Source organism: Desmodus rotundus, chromosome 12, assembly GCF_022682495.2.
Source record: "Desmodus rotundus isolate HL8 chromosome 12, HLdesRot8A.1, whole genome shotgun sequence".
Lineage (NCBI taxonomy): Eukaryota > Metazoa > Chordata > Mammalia > Chiroptera > Phyllostomidae > Desmodus > Desmodus rotundus.
In genome coordinates this window covers 53,569,266-53,588,223 of record NC_071398.1, presented here as the reverse complement: position 1 = coordinate 53,588,223, position 18,958 = coordinate 53,569,266, and the positions used below count along the sequence as shown (strand labels likewise).

Sequence of the window (18,958 nt, the reverse complement as noted above, 5' to 3'; positions counted from 1 at the left end):
AAATGTGTTACTTAAAATAGGCAAAAATGGAGAAATATTGCAATGCCCAAGGAGTAAGAGCTGGATAAACCGATTTATAGCGACGCACCGCAGAACCCTGAATGGTAACCCAGGGCCTGGTAGCACCAGGCGGTAACCTGTGCAAATGCGTAGGCTGATGAAGGTTGCAGTGAGCAAACAGAATTCGCGTAGACACCTTCACTGAAACGGTCTAAGGATGGATGGACGCTGACAAATCTCAGAATTAATTTAGCACAATATTAATACCCATTAGATCTATTTCTACAGCAAAAAAAAAAAAAAAAAAAAAAAAAAGAGGCTGCTTAAATGCCGAAAGGAAATGAAAATAAAGTCTTTCTGAAAGCCCAGATCAACACCACCGTAGTTCTGAGGCACATCTTTTTCTCAGTTATTTGCCAGTGCACTGAATCCTTATTTTAACATGTAGGAAAAAAAACGAATGAGCACTTGGAAAGAAGAAATTAAAGGATTCTCAGAGTGTAGCCACTGAGTCTGTAATTCTGAGGAGTACAAGCAGTGCCTCCATGAAGCCTTGCTTCTCGGAGGAGGACCACTGAGTACGCGTCCACCTGTGTTTTGGGGTGAGACACGGTGAACTTTCGGTCTTGGGTGTAGGGCGGTGCATTGATTTCCTGGGGCTGCCGTAACAAACCACCACAAACTGGGGGCCTTAAAGCAACAGAACTGCATTTTCTCACAGCAACGGAGGCTACAGGTAGGAAGTCAAGGTGTCAGCAGATTCCTTTCACCTGCTTTGAGGGAGGGTCTGCCCCTTGCTTCCTCCCAGCGTCTGGTCACCACCCTGTCCCCCTGGTGTTCTTTGGCTGGTGGGCACGTCATTCCAGTCTCTGCTGTCTTCCCGGGGCCTTCTCCCTGTGTCTCTGTGTCTTCTCGTAAACAGACCAGTCCCGCTGGGTTACAGGCTCCGCCTACTCCCGTGTGACCGCATTTTAATGTAATCGCCTCTATAGTAACCCGATTTCCAGATATGGTCACACTCTGAGGTGCTGTGTGTTAAGACTTCAATATATCTTTTTAGGGTGACATAATTCATCCCATTACAGGTGGCCTTGGAGTTCATTTAATTAGTATACTGTTCTGATCCATTCCAGAATTTTCTCAGGGCTGCCCAGGACAGGCCCCGGGAGGACCCGCTCAGGAATGTGGGGTGGATTGCCCCAGTGGACCGCTGGGCTATCTCCCTGACAGGGGGCTTCACTTCCGGCAAACCAAGGGGGTAAAGACGCTCAAGCCCAAAGGGTGGAGACAGGTGGAAGTTCCCCCTGGAGGAGGCCACGCAGAGCTCGTGTCCTCGTCCCTCACTCAGCCTCCTCGGTGGAAGGTGAGTGACTTGGCTGGTTGGTGGATTGGCAAGGCAGCTCTGAGCAGCCCTAACCAGCCCCTCCTCTCTGCTTCCGGTGTGTTCTCTGCACACCCTAAGTTGTGCTGGGCAATGCTCCCTGGGGGTGGCCAGCCGATGTCCAGCGCTGCTGTGGCTGGGAGGGTAACTCCGCCTAATTCTGGGGGGACAGGATTAGCCCATCGCTTGACCAACAGGACTAAGCCACAAGCTCTAGCCTGGCCTTTTCCTGCACTGGAAACGTGTAGGGATAGTCTGATTTTCTTCTGCCGACTCCCTTGTCTAAGTCTCAATGGGTTCCAAGTTCAGGGAGCAAAAAAAGAAGATGCCTCTCTAGGTTTCCTTGAACCCCCAGAAAAGGATGCAGGCAACTCATTTTAGGTACTCCCTCCACACCGTCAGTACCAGAGGGGATGCACACACCGGCGCACTGGGACACACCCTCACACAGGGATGTGACGGGGTGAGGGTTATCCACCTCCAGCTCCCAGCCTTCCTCTCCCCACAGTCAGGAGGGAGCGGCAGAAGTGCTGCAGCACAAAAAGGGGCAGTGGGACAATAAGGGGGACCATGAGGGGGACATCGCCCACATCTAGCTCCTACTGTGTACATTTATCCATTGGTTGACACTTAAAGAGCCTCCGCTCTGGGCAAGGCGCCCTCCTGGTCCCTGCTGGGAACGCAGGAGCTGTAAGGCAAACACAGTCCCTGCTCGAGGATTTCCCGTCTTGTTGCCAACACAAGGCAGATAAAAAAGACGAGTTCCAGCATGGGGCAGGCTGCGGGCCAGAGTGCCGTGAAAGTGCGGAGGAGGAAGGGAATGCTGATGGGAAGTCGGGGGGATACCAGGCCGGAGTGGGGGACAGGGTGTGGAAAGGTCCTGATGTTCTTGATATTTTAATACGCAATTTGAGCAAGGTTTAAGGAGTCTGCTGTGTGGAGATCCGTGGGTGGGGGGAGGCGGCCAAGGTATGACGTCCAGAGGGCTGCTGTGGAGGAACCTGGCCTGCTGGAGTTCCAGCTTGACTCACTGCGTGCTCCGGGCGAGTCACGCGCCCTCTGCGAGCCTCAGTTTCCCCAGTTGTGTGCCAAGCGCTGCCACAGGCACTGAGGGTACAGCAGTAAGAAAAGTCCCTGTTGATTTTGCACTCACTGCGGGGCACAGGCGCTGTTCTAGGCGTTCCGTAAACGCTGCGTCCCATTCCCAGACGCTGCGTCCCATTCCCAGAACAGCCCGTGCGGTGGGTGCTGTTTCGCCCTCTTTGGACAAGCGAGGGAGGGAAGTGCGGTCCACAGTGGCGGGGCACCTCCTGCAGGTCTTGCAGCGGACAAGTCACAGAGCGGGACGCACGCCTGCCCTGCACCTGGCCTGTGAGGTGGAGGGTGCACGGAGGGTGTGGCATAGGACCTGTGGCTGCGACGTGGGGGGATGGCCTTGACCGACAGCTGAAAAACGGCAGAATATCTTCCAACTGCCATTCTTTTCAGTTTGCTGCTTTGCTGCTTGAATATGTTGCTCAGAGTTGAAACAACAGGTTTCCACATGGCCCTTGAAGGCCTTGCTGGAGAGATGAGTACAAAGCTACCCTGACATAAGTTATGGTTTGGGGAGTCTGGAGACGAATTAGACGGGATGCTGAGCCTGGATGGAGGGCAGAGGCCGTGGGGATGAAAATGGGAACGAAAGGGAAGGGGCGGACTTGGAAGACACCACTGAGGGATGAGCGTGGTCGGCACCAGTTAGAAAAGCTTCCTGTGTGGTCTGTCCCTGGGACTTTTCGCCATGGAAACGCAGAACTGAGGCTCTTAAGGGGTTCTGCAACCACCACATGATTGATCTGTCTGTCGTGCCAATGACACAGCTGCTAAAAGGAAGCCGTCGATCTCAGGGACGTGTCCCTTTGCTGTGTCATCTGTCTTTTCACTTGGTTTTCACAGTGACGGGTACTGCTTGGAGAGGTGGGGAAAGAAGCTTGAAGTTGGTTCTCTGTAGCAGTAGGCTTTCCGCTTTCATCTGCTCACGGGATGGCGTTTGGAAAAGGGCCCTGTGTGCTAAAACGGAAGAGTGTAGATTGCCGTTATGTAGAAAGTGATGTAAATCTTGTGGTCACCTCAGTTCTATGAAAGTGTCGTAATAGAGAGAGGGGTGCTCATCTGCTAATCTTCAAGAGGGGTGTTAGCAAGTAGGCAGCCTAGGCTGAGTCTTGCCTGCATGGGCTTGGACGTCTTCGGGGGCCCTTGTCCTGTGTCCTGTAGGTGGACAAGGCTTCAAGTCCCTTGGTCCAATGGAGATGGCGGACTCTTACAAACAGTCTGCAGATCAATGATTTTTAAAAAGTGTTTTACCGTACAATAAAACAGAAAAAATGAAACAGCACACAAATCTATAGGTAATGAATTTTTATGGGGCAGACACCACTGTGCTCCCAGCTAGGGCTGGAAGTCCCCCAAGCCCCCTCCACGTGCCCACCACTTCCCCGATCTAAATGACATCACCTGGCAGACACACTCTGGATCCACCAGCTCTCTGTCTTGTAGGGTCTCCAACCCTGGGGGTCGGCAGGAGTCTGATTATCACACAGGAATGAGCTGAGCGCCTTGACTTTGCCCAAAGTCAACGGCGGCAGGAAATAAAGCGATCGCCTCACGTGGAGAAACAATGAAACTGGATGGAAAGCAGAAAAGGGAGCATGAGGTCTCGCTTCTTCTCACTCTGGCTGTGTTCCACTTCCTTCTCTCTAGCTCCACAGGAGGGACGGCAGCTGTGGGGCTCTCTTGGCTTTGCACGTGACGCTCGGGATCTCAAGCCGGGACCCCAGGGCACCCGCAGCATGTTGACCAGGTGAGCAGGCGGCATCAAACACTCCGCAGACCTGAGCTAACGCACCTGGCGAAGCCCCTGGTATAACAATAACAATAACGATACAACAGAGACGTCCATATAACCGACCGAGTGATTCTTTCCAGGACTGAAACATTCGGGGGGCAATTTCTCAGGGAGCACGGGAGCATTTTTTTATATCAGCTACCGAAGTAAGTCACCCTTGTGATCTGGGAGATCACAGACCAGACTTGCATGGGGTTTTATTGAGTCTCGCCATCCTTATCATTACAGCATTAAGGTTACAAAATCCCCGAGCCCCAGGCCCGAACGTTTGGTTTAACGCGTGTCCCGGGCGTGCAACGCAGACAGCTGGGGTGCCGCGTGACGGGCCCTGCTGCGAGGGGAAATTACACCTTTGAGGAGGATGAAATTGGGCCTGATTGAGTTAATCACTGTAATCACCGGCATTGTGCAGAAACGCAGCCGGGAGGTTTTTCGTGCCAACAATTATGCCCGGTGAAGTCACGTGATGGGAAGGCTGCCCTGCGTGTGCTTCTGCCAGAAGGGGCAGGAGGCTGGAGAGCAAGCGTGGTCCCGGCGAACCCATGCCACATGCACAAGGAGAGCCAAGATCAAGTAACGGGCTTCCTTAAGTCACTGTGCGGTACCTGGACTTGGTCATGGCAACGAATCTGTGTCTAACTAAGTAGATTTGTGTGCCATCGTCCTCAGAGGGGACTATCAGGCTGGGCACCTGGCTCACAGCAGGAGCTCCGGGGTATCATCGCCTCTCTCCAAGCCCCTCGGGGCCCTGGGGAGCTGTGGGGGAGTGATTCCAGACCAGCACCCTCCTTATAATTCCCTGTGACCCTCAACACCTGGAGGGGCTCCCGGGGCCAGTGCCTCCCTCCCTCCTGTTTCTGCGGATTGACTCAAGTGGCTGACCAAATGGAGGGGCGTCACCCCATGGGGAAGTGGTACAAAACTGGGAGTGCCAGTCCATCTCTGGGGGAGGCTTTGGGGAAAGAGCAGGGGCTGTTCTCATCCCTGTGGCATCTCAGGGCCCTGGCTGGGCAGGGCCCACTTGTTTTCCGGGAGTTCTGGGCATGAGAGGGAGGCTGCATGTGCAGGGTGCACGAGTGGGCAACGAGACAGGAGGATGTGGGGGAGTTTGGGCTAAGACATTGCCCAGGAATAAAGGACAGAGGCATCTTGTCCTCTGGCACCACGCACAGAACAGCCGTGGCAGACAGAAGGCGGACTTTGGAGACCATCTGCCCCACCCCCTTCAGGGGCTGCTGAGGACCAGGGTTCGAAACCACAACTCAGGTGTGTGTCCTGACCAGGGACGACGCTCCAACCAACGAAGCCACACAGGCTGAGGCATCTTTTTCTAGCTTTCAAAACTCACGCCATGTGTCCACGGGCCTATGGGCAGGACCGTGCCCCTCGGGAGCCCCCAGCACCAGGAGGGCTATGCTTTCTGCCAGCCAGACCCAGGGAGCTTCCCATTTCGCAAAGATCCCGGGGACAGTCATGCAAATCTGGATCTTATTCTTTCTGTCACAGACTCGCTGGGGTTGAAAAACATGACTTTTGTGGCTGGTGGGAAGCCTCCGGTTCCGCTCTGCTGGGGAAGGGAAAGGTTGGATCTGAGGACCTCCTCCACATTGTGTGGGGACCCGGAGCCAGCACAATGGCCCATCTGTCATCCACGTGACTAGTTTTCCCTTGAAAAAGTACAAGCCACCCTGGCTGGTATGGCTCAGTGGATTGAGTGCGGCCTGAGAACTGAAAGGTCGCCAGTTGATTCCCAGTTAGGGAACGTGCCTGGGTTGCGGGCCAGGTCCCCAGTAGGGGGCGTGCAGCAATTGTTGCTATTTCTCTCACACATCAACGTTTCCCTCCCTCTCCTTCTCCCTCCTTTCCCCTCTCTCTAAAAGTAAATAAAAAAATAAAATCTTTAAAAAAAAAGGAAAAATAAAAGAGAAAAATTACAAGCCTATTTGAGTACGGGCAGCAAGATGGTGAAGAGCATGGAGATTAAAAGCACAGATTTTTAAAATGGACAGGTCTGGGTTCAAATCTCCCCTTATCCCTTTCCTGGCGCCTCAAGTCACCAGCCCCCAGCCACACTTTCCTCCTCCACACGGTGGGCACAGAAATGCATTCCCCACAGAAACGGAGAAGGTGATGTCTCTGACACATGGTGGGAACTCCATGACTGGAAACAAACATTAGTATTGCCACCGGGTGACTAGTGAGCCCGTTTTGACCACCAGGCATCGCACTGGAGGTGGGACAGCTGGTGCAAGAGGAAGGGTCTAGGAGGAGCTACGTCCCCAGGTTAACCCCCTGTGCCAGGATGCACTGGAGAAGCCCAGACAGCCCCTTGGCCTTGAGGATTTAATGCTGACCCAAGCTTCTCTCTGCTGTTCCGTGGCCCATCATTGCTGATCCCAGAGCTGCTGAGATGCTGCTGAGAAACTCGGGAGACACCTGGCATCATTCTGAATCGCTCTCAGCCACTTCACCAGGATCCTGGAATCTGCAAAGGAAGTGGAGCTTTCTCCTTGCCCCAGCGGGCGCTTCCACGCATCAACGCAGTGAGCAGAATGGGGACACTGGGGCGTCTTCAGTGGGACCCAACAACACCATGTTTTACAAACACATGCAATTTTAGAGAAATGGATTTTAGAAGTAGAGTTGCGTGCTTCCCCGAAGGAAGCACAAGGTCTTGGTCAGGCTGCGGTTCTCCTTTCTTTTCCTCGTGTTGTTACGACCACAGCTGCCACCACGGTGTGTGAATTAGGGAAGCGGTTGGCCCTCACACCTGCAAGGTGAAGGGAGAATGGTGGGCACTCGAAGCTCCGAAACTCTCCACCTGCTGAGGCACAGGTGCGCATGGGTTGAAGGCAGGGGCGTCATGGAGTCACAGCACCGGGCACCGACACCTCGCTCCACTCCTCCAGCCGTGTCCCTGCCCTCAGCAGGGCAGACGTGTCCCTCATGCTGGAGCTGGGGAGGTGAGTGAGGCTGTCGGGCGGAGCAGAGATGCAGAGGGAGCGGGAGGGGACGGGACGTATGGGGGGGGCAGGCACTAGTCCTTGCTCTGGTCCCCTGAATCAGCACCTCCATCCATTGTCCCTGGCATCTCTCAAACTCTTATGCTTCCTTTCTCTGGGGTCAGCTCCCCACCTCTGCGCAAGATATAACAGGGGTGGGTCTTGAATACTCGGGATTCTCATCTCTTGGCCTGCGCCTCTGTGCGCTCCCCCATTTGGACACAAGGGTGTAGCGCTTGGATGGAAGCCAGCGGGGTTACAAAGCATTTTATCTGTGCATAAGGTTTTCCATGACTGCTGTCTGTGTCCCTGGCGTCCACATGCCTCAAAGGGAAGGAGAAAGCTCTTATCAGTCCAAATGTTTTCCCAGGTTTCCCCTCCCTGTGGAGCCCCGCTGGATTCTCCAACAAAAACAGTCAGCAGAAATCCTTGCTCACCCTGCATACTCCCCTCTGAAGCAGAAGGAGTTCTGCCTTTAGGAAGGGAGGGGATAAGGTCAAAGGAGACGGCGCAGGAGGAAAGGGCCTTCTTTCTATCTGGGCCTGGGGCGCTGCTCCTGGCCTCTGGCTGTGCCCTGACGGAGCCGGCTGAGCAGGCTCCGGGGGCAGTACTAACTAGTTGTGAATCCACCGAGGAGGCCCAGGGTCTCCTGCAGGTCCCTCAGCAGCACAGCCTGTGCCCTGTGTTTCTTCGTGGGCATCCCCAAGGGGCTCCGGGGCCACGTTGCCTGGGGCCAGCCCCTGCCTTTCCTGATTCATAACTACATCCCCTTGAGCAAATCACTCTGCCTCTCTGTGCCAGAGTTTCGCCATCTGGAAAACACAGGTCCTAGGAGCCCCTCCTCATAGGGCCGCCCAGAGGGTTCCATGAGGCAGCAACACCTGTAACAGGCTCGGAAGGTGTTCTGGCACCCAGCATTGAATGCTAATTATCATCCCCTGAGCCCAAGGTCGAGGAGAGAGGAAGGGCTCGCCAGTCCCTGGTGTGGCAGAAACAGTTTGGCAGAATTTGCCCCAGACACGGCCTGGGGGGTATGAGAACGGATGGATGGAAAGTGACTGGAACCCAGAGAATTTGCCCGAGCTGCCTGCTTTCAAAGGTTATTAGTGTCTTAGCAATTGCCGACTTCTAAAACATCTTTTCTCTTTCTCTCATAAGAAAAGAAAAAACAAAACAAAACAAATTTGTGGCAAAAGTTCATATAATTCCAAAGGATAGAAAATGAAAACCAAAAGTATTCCTTAACAAGACCCACATTCCAAGGACTGTTAACAATTACTGGCTTTGTTCACAGAAAAGGTTGTGGCTTCTTCCAGGATTCGCATTCTTTGAGCTGGGCGGTCTTTTCACACGGAATGAATTATTCAGCAGTGAGTGTGACTAACACTGCCAGTGTGAGCGGCACTGATTCAGGGACGGGTATTTTGGTTCCGTTTCTAAGTGACTCAGCTCGCTTTGTTACTAGGCCCTCGTCACATTCATGCTCGATACGTGTTTTGCATTTTGCTGATGGCCTATTTCTAAGGCTAAGCGTGAACTTATCACATACTCAGGCACTGGGTATTTATTTTGCAGAGAGAAAAAAAAATATCTTAGCATCTACATTTCCTTAGACGTGAAAGGAGAACATTTGATCTCGGTGCCTCGCGTGCCGGGTGACTTCCCGAGAATCAGACCGCTTGGCAGAGGTCCCATTGTTCTGCGTGACGTGGATGAGGCACCGCGTCAGTGTGCCCGGTGGCCATCGTGGGGGTCCCAGAGGGGGTGAATATCGTCATTCAGAACTAGTTAAAATATTGTACGTAATATTGTATGTTTACTCACAACTTTCTAATCTATAAAACTTGAATAATTTTACAGTAATTCCTCTGTCATACAGAGAACAGACCGGGGGCTGCTGGAGGGGAGGATGCGGGGGCTGGGTGAAAGGTGAAGGGCGTGGGCAGCCCCGGTGGGTGGTTACAGAACAGTCACCAGGGTGTCAGGTGCAGCGCAGGGCACGGGGTCCACGATGGTGTGATGGCCACGGGGCCAAGGGCACCTGACTCATCGGCGGATCCCTCTGTGAGGTATGTGACTATCTAGCCATGAGGCTGTGCACCTGAAACTATGTAATATTGTTTGTCAGCTGTGATTGAAAAAATAAAAGCTCCTATCCACAGACTTCCTGGGAGGACCCCAGGAGACAAAGCCCTTGGCCTGTGTCTGGCCCCCTAATAAGTGCTCTGTGGAAGAGAAGCTTCAGTTATGGTTGGCGTTTGCATGAACTCATCCATGACCCAGGAAGTGAAACCAGACCTGAGGTCTCAGCCCCGAGACCACTTTGCAGAAACAGAGGAGAGAGGGCGGGGCGGCTGGCTGCCCCTTTGCCCTGCTGTCCTATGCACTGAGAATGTTCCCGACTGTAAGAGGCTTTCTGCGAAGTCTCGAATCCCTGACTTCCGGCTGATCGGGAGCCGAGGCTGGCTGGCGGGGCACAGGGACAGCTGTGCCGTGTGGCACGAGCTGTCCCTCTGGTACAGCCAGTCCCAGTCCCCAGCCAGGGAACAGAGGTCAGGACAGATGTGTAGGGGCCTGTCAGATGAGCCCTGGTGGAAGGAGGTTCCACGAGGGAGCGGCTGACAGGTGGTGTCGTATGGGAAATACCAGTATGTGAAAGAAGCCTCGAGTCTCTTCCCTGGAGTCACAGATGGAGGCTCCTGGACTGAAGTAAGAGGCTCAAGTCAGCGGCTTGGTCCAGTTACTGAAAACAGAGATGCGAAGGGACCCCAACGGAGACCATCAATGTGCTTGTGACCGGGTCGCCCCGGGCGGGCGGGAAGGACCAGGTGGTGTAAAGCTCAGGCATACGGTGTCCATGAATCAGAGACACAGAACTGCCAACACACCGACCCGTCCCTGGGTCCCACTGCCCTTGTCCTCTGGTGGCAAGTGTGGCTTCGGCCTTACGGGATGAATCAGAAGTCCCCGGAGGTTGGCGCAGGTCCTCACTGCCATAGCATCAACCTAAATGGAGGATTCTGTCCTCCATACTGAAAATGTTGGTTAACCCAACACGTCCAGCAATGCTGTACTGTCCCGTCACCAACAAGGACCTCAGCCACAGCAGCCACAGAGCATTCTTGCGCCCTATTCCAACTCAACATATAGACAGACTCGCCGTGCGTCTGTGAGGTGCCGCAGGGCCTCCACCCATGTGCGTCTTCCTAGGATTCGCTCAACACTGATATATTGTCCTCTCATTTACCTGTTTACCGGCAAAATATCCCCAAATAACCAGTGTCTCAAGGTTTTGTTTGAAAGAGGCACAAGGAATCTGTCTTATCTTAGTAAAAAAATAATTGTTAGCCGTGAACAGAGTCAGAAACACAACCCTTTCTCAGAGGGGATGAAGGACCCATTCAGCTTCTGATGAATGTGACAAGTATTTCTAATGGGGTTTAAAAAACTAAATCTCTATGGACATGGTATTTTTTTCACCAACTGAAAAATGTGCCACAACTGAACTCTTCCCTGTGGGTCTTTTCTTCATGGTCACAGAACCCTGGGGTCCCAGCCTTTATACAACGTCTTCCTCTGACCATGGGGACTCCCTAACTTGGTGGTATGGACTGGACATTCGTGTCCGCCAAGTTCAAGGCTGAGACCTGCCCCCCAGCATGATGGTGGAAGGAAGCGGGGCCTTTGGCAGGGGCTGAGGGTGTGAGGATTAAGCCTGAATAGAGCTAGTGACCTTATAAAAGATACCCCAGACACCCTCCCCCTAACGCCTTTTTCCATGTGAGGACGTAAGCAGATGCCCCGATGGCCCGGGAAGGGTGTTTCACCAGACACCAAATCTGCCCACACCTGGCTCTTGGGCTTCTGGCATCCAGAACCGCCAGAAACACATTTCTGCTCCTCACCAGCCACCCGCTCTGCAGTCGAGCGATGTTCGTTCAATGTTCCTCATTAATGAAAATGTTTTCCGAGGATAAAAGCAAGAAAACATTGGGAAACAAACAAAATGAAACTCTTTAATTCCACGCCCAACACAGAGCTGCTGCAAGTTTTATACAGTCCCTTCTAAACTTTTAGGATGTTGAATCCTTACTTGAAAATATTTCTGTTAAACAAACAAGAGCTAATTCTAGGAAAACGAGACTATCCCAGAAAATCATAAAGGGAAAGCAATTAGAATAACCTCTAATCCCTCCACCCAGAGATAAATAGTTAACATCTATAAATCCAGATTTTTCTTCCTTCATATACCAATATATATTTATTTTTTTATAACTTAAAAAAAAGATTTATTTATTTTTAGACAGAAGGGAAAGGAGGGAGAAAGAGAGGGAGAGAAACCTCAATGTGAGGTTGCCTCTCGCACGCCCCAAACCAGGGACTTGGCCCGCAACCCAGGCATGTGCCTTGACTGGGAATCAAATTGGCCACCCTTTGGTTCACAGGCCAGCACTCAATCCACTGAGCCACACCACCAGGGCACCAATATATGCTTTAAATGAACAATTTCTCAAAGCTTTTATGCCTCTGTTGTGCCTTCACTCACTCATTGTTCACTCAACAAGTGTTTATTGAGCACCTACTACATCATGGCCAGCAGTGTACTGAGGTTAGAGCAGTGGGCGGGGTGCAATAGCCCCTCCTGCTTCCCTGACCTTCACAGCACAAAGGCAGAGTCAGACCTTAAAGCCATCATTACTAACTTTTCTTGGGGAACAAGTTGCACTTGTCTATTGACCTTGAAATTTCCTCTCCCTTTCAAACCTCTCCTGCTCTCTAAGCCTACAAATCCCGATGACCCTGTACTCTCTGCTCCTCAGCAGGTTGTCACTGTGATCCCAGTGAAGGTGCCCTAGGACCCCCTACCCCTTTCTGTGCCTGTCGCCCCGGGTCCTGCCTGGTCAGGTGAGTCACCAGCGTGGAGGCGGCCACTGAGCAGCCTCGCACGGGTCTGACAACATCTGCAAGAGCACAGGGAGGGGAGGCGTTGGGAACGGACTCAGGTGCGGCTGTGTGAGAGGCTGGCAGAGTGGAGGGGACGCCCACTCTCTTTTCTGGCTGCTTTGGGGAAAACAAACAAGTCTCGCCTTTGCTGAAAGCCGTGAGGAACTGCCCAGTGGCCCTGGGCGGGAGGCAGGGGGTCTCCTTCCAGGTTCAGAGGGTGCTTCGCTCAGTCAAAGCCGGGGCGGGGGTCTCTGTAGCTGAGGGCCTAGGCAGGTATCACGTTCACGTCACACAGGCTCCTCCTCTGCTTTGGCTCTGGAGACATGGACTTTTTTTTTTATATACTCCATCATCCCGCCCGTGCCCTGCCCTGTGGGCCTGGAGCTGTGGACACTTGATTTTCTGGCTGTCAAGGACCACCCGCCGTCCTCAGACCTCCACTGAGGAACCACTGCTTCGGGTTGGGAGGGGGGGGGGAGAGGGGAAAAGCAGCCGGACTCCCAGGACATGTCCCTCTGCTCTGAGCGCAGGCTCACCTCCAGGGGGGAAGCTGCGAAGTGTCCCAAGAGGCCAGTGCCGTCCCAGAGCGAGGTGTTCGTGAAAATTCACAAAAATAGTGTCCCACCTGCTGAGCAGCTGTCATCTGTGTTCACATTGCATTTCTCTTTTCTCTCGCTTTAAAAAAAAGTCATTAAATTAAAAAGTCATTCCCAAAAGGGAGTTCTGACTTCTGATTGGATAATACTCAGGTCATTATTCTCTGAGCACATGATGATTCTTCTCCTGGTTCTTCAGTGGTGGTCTGAGGACAGTGGGTGGTCCCTGAGTAGCTAGCAGGCAAGCATCTGCAGCTCCCCTCAGTCTTCAGGGAGGGGCGGGGGTGGGGACCGTCAGCACCTGCCCTGCCTGGAGCAGCAGTCACTTCGGCCCAGGGCACTGTTACTGTGAGTTCCGAGAAGCTAGAAATGTGGATTTTTCAAAAATATGCCAGTAACCAAATTTTTAAAAAAAGTTTAACTCACTTGCTTGTGGGGGCCAAACATGGAATTTGTGGGCTGAGTTCAGCCCCAGGGCACAAGTCTGTGACTGAGGCTGCAGGTGGCCTGGGAGCTGGCTCTTTTGTACAGTAAATGTAGGCGATTCAAGTCGGAAAGGGAGTGTGAGGTGCTTCTCGCAGTCCGTCTAGTTCAACCTCATGGTCCGTGTTAAATTCTTCCCTGGCAGACGGCCACCTGCTTTAGGGAAGGCAGGAACTCAAGCCAGACTCTCGGAGTTTCCGTATTGGTTTCTTGTTTTTAGGAAATTGTGGGATGATGGTTCAGTAAGGAGCTGGAGGTCAAGGGGGGGTTGAGGGGATCAGGCCAGAGACCTGGGGCTAGAAGGGGCTTCAATGTCGACTTTTTTTTTTTTTTGGCTGATTCTCCGTTATGGCTCACCATAGTATTTTATTTTAATCCCCTCCCCAGTTCATTAGACTGTATCAGCATGTTTGGGGCTTGGGTTTTCCAGAATTCACAGAGGTAAATAGAACTTTATTCTTTTTTAAAAAAAGATTGTATTTATTTACTTTTAGAGAGAGGGGAAGGGAAGGAGAAAGAGAGGGAGAGAAACATCAATATATCGATTGGTTGCCTTTCTCACACCCCCAACCAGAAACCTGGCCCACAACCCAGGCAGGTGCCCTGACCAGGAATCGAACCGGTGACCTTTCAGTTCACAGGCTGGTGCTCAATCCATTGAGCCACACCAGCCAGGATAGGAAACAGAACTTCAGATCTCAGAAGTGCTGTTGTCGGACCCCTGCTTTTCACAGATGACGGAACGAAGATCCACGAGGTTTCAACTGCTTGATGAAAGGCACTTCGGACGCCTGTGGCGGAGTCCCAGTGTCCTTAATATTTCCTCCCAAGGGTCCGGTTGCCACTCATGAGTAGGGTCCCAGTGAAACTGCGACCACCTTCACACTCCTGTAGCCTGTTGTGCCGACTCTCCCCAGCACTCACTTTCTGAGGTAGAAGAGGATGAAAACAACAGCAAAAGCTGGTGCCCACGGACTTTCTGAGCTCCCTTCGTGGAATGAGGCGATAAGTAACAGAAGCCATCTACAAGGAGAGCCAGCTGGAAATTACGATTCTGCAGGCTGGCAAGAACCACAGATAATCCCCACCCCCAGATAACTCCCCCAGTGCCCATCCTCCACGTAAAACCCTTTTGAGAGCTGCTAAATGTTGCAGTAACCAACCTGTGTTTCTCTCTCTCTGCTCACCCTCTGAAGGAGAGTTGGCAGAGAGTGGAAGGGCGAGGAAGAGGAATGAAGGTCTCAGGGAGCCCCTAAGTCACTGCGATTGCAGCCTGGCACACCGTCCTCTGAGCTGAATTCTTCCAACCACCTGGACAGGGTCAGACAGGGCCCAGTGGCGAGTGGAGAGGGGCCTGCGGGGCCACGCCGCTGGCCTGCATCACTGCTGTTGCTGCCCGTGTTGGGGCGGTGCCCACACGCAGACTTGACAGGCTGACATAGGATTAGGAACATGCAGTACAGGACCTCTTATGAAACAGAGGGAGAGTTGTGAGTCACACCACCGTCCACAAAAGCTGCGGTTCTGCGGGTCACCAAGACGTTTTCCACCTCCATTCTTGGTCCTTCTCTTCAGGGGTACACGGTTGCCCCATAGTACTGAGCTGACCACGTGGAAGGGGATGCCATGGCCAGGGACCAGAGCGCCTGAGCTGCATCATTCACACAAGCCCCACGCCAAACCCCCGCCCGCTTCTCCAAATGTAGTCAGGAACCTTCCGAACCTTTTGTGTGAACCCGGGAGGGATAATCGTCTGGCAGATTCTGACAAGCGTCTCTTCAAGGGCACATTTGTGCTGTTGAGAGGCCCTGGCAACGGTTGCTGGGTCGTCATGGCAACAGACACCCGCGGCACATCAGCTTCTGCAATGAGGGCAAAGTCACAAAACCTCTCCCACAGGGTGGGAAGGAAGAGCTCTGAGGGTCTGGACCCCAGTGGAAATCTCGGAGGCTCTTCCCTACACTCCGCAAAGTTCCGGTGTGCACCAAATCCTCATTTCCTTTCCAGACCCCGCTGACTGATGGGCATCACACCGTGTAGTGGGACCCGGGGGGGAAGTGCCTCTCATGCTGATCTCTCCCGGAAATCCATTTCGCTGGTTTTCCGTGGAGGTTCTGAGGGGCGTTCCTTCATCAGGGGGGAGCTGGAACTGGAGGAGGGCTTTCACAGGACTAACAAGGGGGGCTGCGAGGGGGGCTGCATCACGGTTTGAAAGCCTTCTCCTGAAATGCAGTTCCAAAAACAAATGATAACTAGCGATTTGTTGCGGCCCTTACTGAAGCATGGGGCACCCGTGGTACAGCAAAAGGATGTCCGCCCACGATGCTGAACCATTTAGACTGAGTGGACGCTGGCTCCCAGCAGGTGCCCCTCAGCCACGGAGAGCCGAGGGGGAGGGTGGGCGGTGTTCCCTCCATTAGCCTGAGGAGAACCACAGGGACTCTCTTCTGCAGGTTCCTTTTCCATGACATTTGTTGTGACATCGAGAGTTCCACAGTGCGACTGAATTGCCATTGGAATGCGTCCTGGGAAAGAGTAGGAAGGACAGGAAGGTGATCGCCGAGGGACAGAGTAGTCGGGAGTCTGGAGCACTCTGTACCCAGAGGTGGCATGAGCATCCCCGGCAGCTCAGCGAAGTCCCCTGTGTGATGATGCTGAAGGTTCCTCCACTGGTCCTCACTTCTTTCCTTCCTGCAATGATGCACGCTCAGCAAATCAGCTTTGATCTTAAAATGTCAAACTGTCTCCTTTTAGTCTGCTGTCCTATCTTTAAAAAAAACCCTCACTGGATGATATGTTTATTGATTTTAGAGAGAGAGGAAGGGGAAGAGAGAGAGAGAAACATCGATCGGTTGCCTCCCCTACGTGCCCAGACCGGGGGTTGAACCTGCAACCTTTTGGTCTCCGTGACGGTGCTCCAACCACCTGAGCCACCCAGCTTCTGCTTTCTTATCTTGCCATTTAAAAACTATTTATGAATTCCAATTTTTTAAAAAAATGTTATTGTTATTCGATTACAGTTGTCTGCATTTTCTCCCCACCTCTCCACCCCACCCCAGCCGAACCCACCTCCCTCCCCCAACTCCACCCTCCCCCTTGATTTTATCCATGTGTCCTTTATAGTAGTTCCTGTACGAATTCCAATTTTTTTAAAAATTAAAAATGTAACAGTTACAATAAACAATTACAAAAACCCACTAAGGGTAAAGAGTCCTGTACATCTTCTTGGGGATTCATCCTCTGGTCTTACCCTTGGACATGGGAGGTGGACAGGCTGCAGGGAAAAAAAGAGCTAAGGAAAGTGACCAGCTTCTCAGAGGGCTCCGACTGGAATCTGCGGCTGGCAGACGCTGGAGGACTCACGGGGGCTGGGCACTGTTAGAAGAAGTGACTGGTCCCTTTCAGGCAGAACAAAAGCTCTTGTTTGCTACAGTCGTTCCCACCCCCTCACGCCTCCTCCAGGCTGCCCACCTGCTAACTTCTGCTGCCTGCTCTGCTCAGGGCTGTTGCAAGCTCACAGGTGGGGTGAGGCTCTCCAGTGGTCCTTCTTCCTGGTGCGCATGGGAACTGCACCAGCGCTCCCACCCTGAGCTCCGGGGCCTGCCCCCGCCCCACCTGCTGGTCTCTGGCCCTGCCTAGTCATCAGTCCTGTGCCCTCCTTCAGCTCTTGCTTGTTCTCTGATGGGGTCCTGGCACTGAGTCGTAACCAAGCAGTACACCCTGGAGGTTGTGGCCCGCTGTTCTGGTGTCCTTGTCCAGGACAGTGGGGTGGGCATGAGGGAGCCTCACAGACCCTGGTCAGCTCTGTGATGGGCGCAGGCGGAACGGTCAGTGAGAAGGCCTGGCTGCAGCAGCCCCAGCCCAGGGTCACACTGCTTTCAAAACCAAAGGCGAGCCCACGGTACAGCATTTAGAGCGCCTCCTGACAGGTTGACGTTTGGGTTACTGGTAGAACAGTAAAAATGCACATGTTGGCCCTGGCTAAAATGTGGGTCAGTGGGCTGGGCGTCGTCCTGCAAAAGGAAGGGTGTCCGGTTTGATTCCTGGTCAGGGCCCATTCCTGCGCTGGGGGTTTGGTCCCAGTCGCAACTGATCAATGTTTCTTTCTCGCATTGACATTTCTCACCCCCTTCCCAAATAAATATATAAAATCCTTTAGAAAATAAAACAGAAACCTCCACACGTTTTCTGCCTGAAACCTGTGACAAGCTTGTCACCAAGCAGGGTGAGCAGGCACACACAGGCGATTGGATAGCACCACCCTATGAAGCTGTGGGATTGATTTAAGAATCTGGTAACAATGCCATTTCGTATGGCTGCCCTTACAACCCGCCAGGAACTTGGAGGTTTAAATGAGGCCGATTTAGTCTGGAGGCGGGGCCATGGGCGGGGAAATGAAAAATAAGATGTCTCTTGGTGAGAAAGACAGCAACAGCAGAAAGGACTCAGGTTTGCGGGATGTGAAGTCAGAGGCAGGTCACCCCCACTTCTCCAACCTCCCCTCCCCCAGTCTGTGCCCACCCGCTGAGCACCCAGCACAAGCCAGAGAGGGAGAAATCAAGTCACATTTGTCCCTACGAAGCCCCCAATCTAGTAGGAAAATAATGTAAGTTCATTATCGCTAGGTATGAAATGAGGTTGTTAAATAGGCATGAATCCTGGGAAAAATCCCAGAGTGAGAGAGAGCCGCGTGAATGTTCTTGAGAACAAAAGTTGACAGGTATAGTGAAAAGAGCCCACAGCTGGGACTTAGCTTTGCCCATGAAAGTTAAAAGCTGACTGTTATATAAAACCACTTCATAAGGAGCTATGCTTTCACAGAGAAACACTAGCAGTGGACAGAGTGTTACAGAGTTGCTTCTTCCTGGTAAGACCGGGGAAGCTGTTTTATGTTGGGTTAGAAACACTGTCACATGGCGCCACCTGCTGGTGACTACCCAAAGTGCTTGCCTTAGCCTTGCCACGTAAAAACCTGGGCCCGGGGCTAGCTCTGGAAGCCTCCTCACTAATGCTTTCTGTCAAAGCAGCAAACTGCTGTGTGTTCCCAGAAAGTGAGAATCATAGCGTTTGAAGCAAACTCAGTGATACCCAGAATAACCTGCCATCAAAAAAGAGAATGTGTACATGATATTCGTTGGATAATATTGAATTTCTATTATATAATAATGGAAATTCTTTAATAACAGAGCTTATTGTTATTGTTTCTCCAATTCTTAGAGAAAAGCAGGGATTCTTTCACGTAGAATTTTCCTCCATCAATGGTGTGATTACATTGCATGTCCCAGCGTTTCAGCCAACAAATAGTATGTATTTGTTGAAAATCTGTGCTGTAGACCTTTCCCCATGCACCGTACTGCTTAACTTGTTCCTCCCATTCCCTGTGCTTCCCGTCTACTCGGAGCAGGATCTGGGTTCCTGGCCAGGGTTCTGGGCAGACTGGCTACTCACAGGTGCTGCCGTCTACCTCCTGGTCACCACGTCCCGAGGCACAGGTGTCTGGTGGTCCCACCTCAGTGATATGATGATCAAAGGGTGGGTTTGGGGGTGTCTGGCGCACCCCTGCACCATGAAGTTCCCCAATAACTCCTCAGTGAGAGTTGGGCATCCACTGGCAATCATCGTCTTCACCCACTATTTGATGAGGGCCGCACAGTGGCGACTTCAT

At 52.5% G+C, this 18,958-nt stretch overlaps 1 protein-coding gene and 1 long non-coding RNA gene across 3 annotated transcripts in view; one reads left to right on the top strand and one right to left on the bottom strand.

Annotated features, from left to right (window-relative positions):
• RIPOR2 (RHO family interacting cell polarization regulator 2) overlaps positions 1-18,958 on the bottom strand; it is a 117,020-nt gene that overhangs the window by 90,073 nt on the left and 7,989 nt on the right. The gene's annotated exons all lie outside the window — the stretch shown is intronic.
• LOC139440481 (uncharacterized) lies at positions 468-7,032 on the top strand. Its single transcript, XR_011650704.1, has 3 exons — positions 468-1,363; positions 4,124-4,223; positions 6,669-7,032. It is a non-coding gene; the product is annotated as an uncharacterized lncRNA (long non-coding RNA).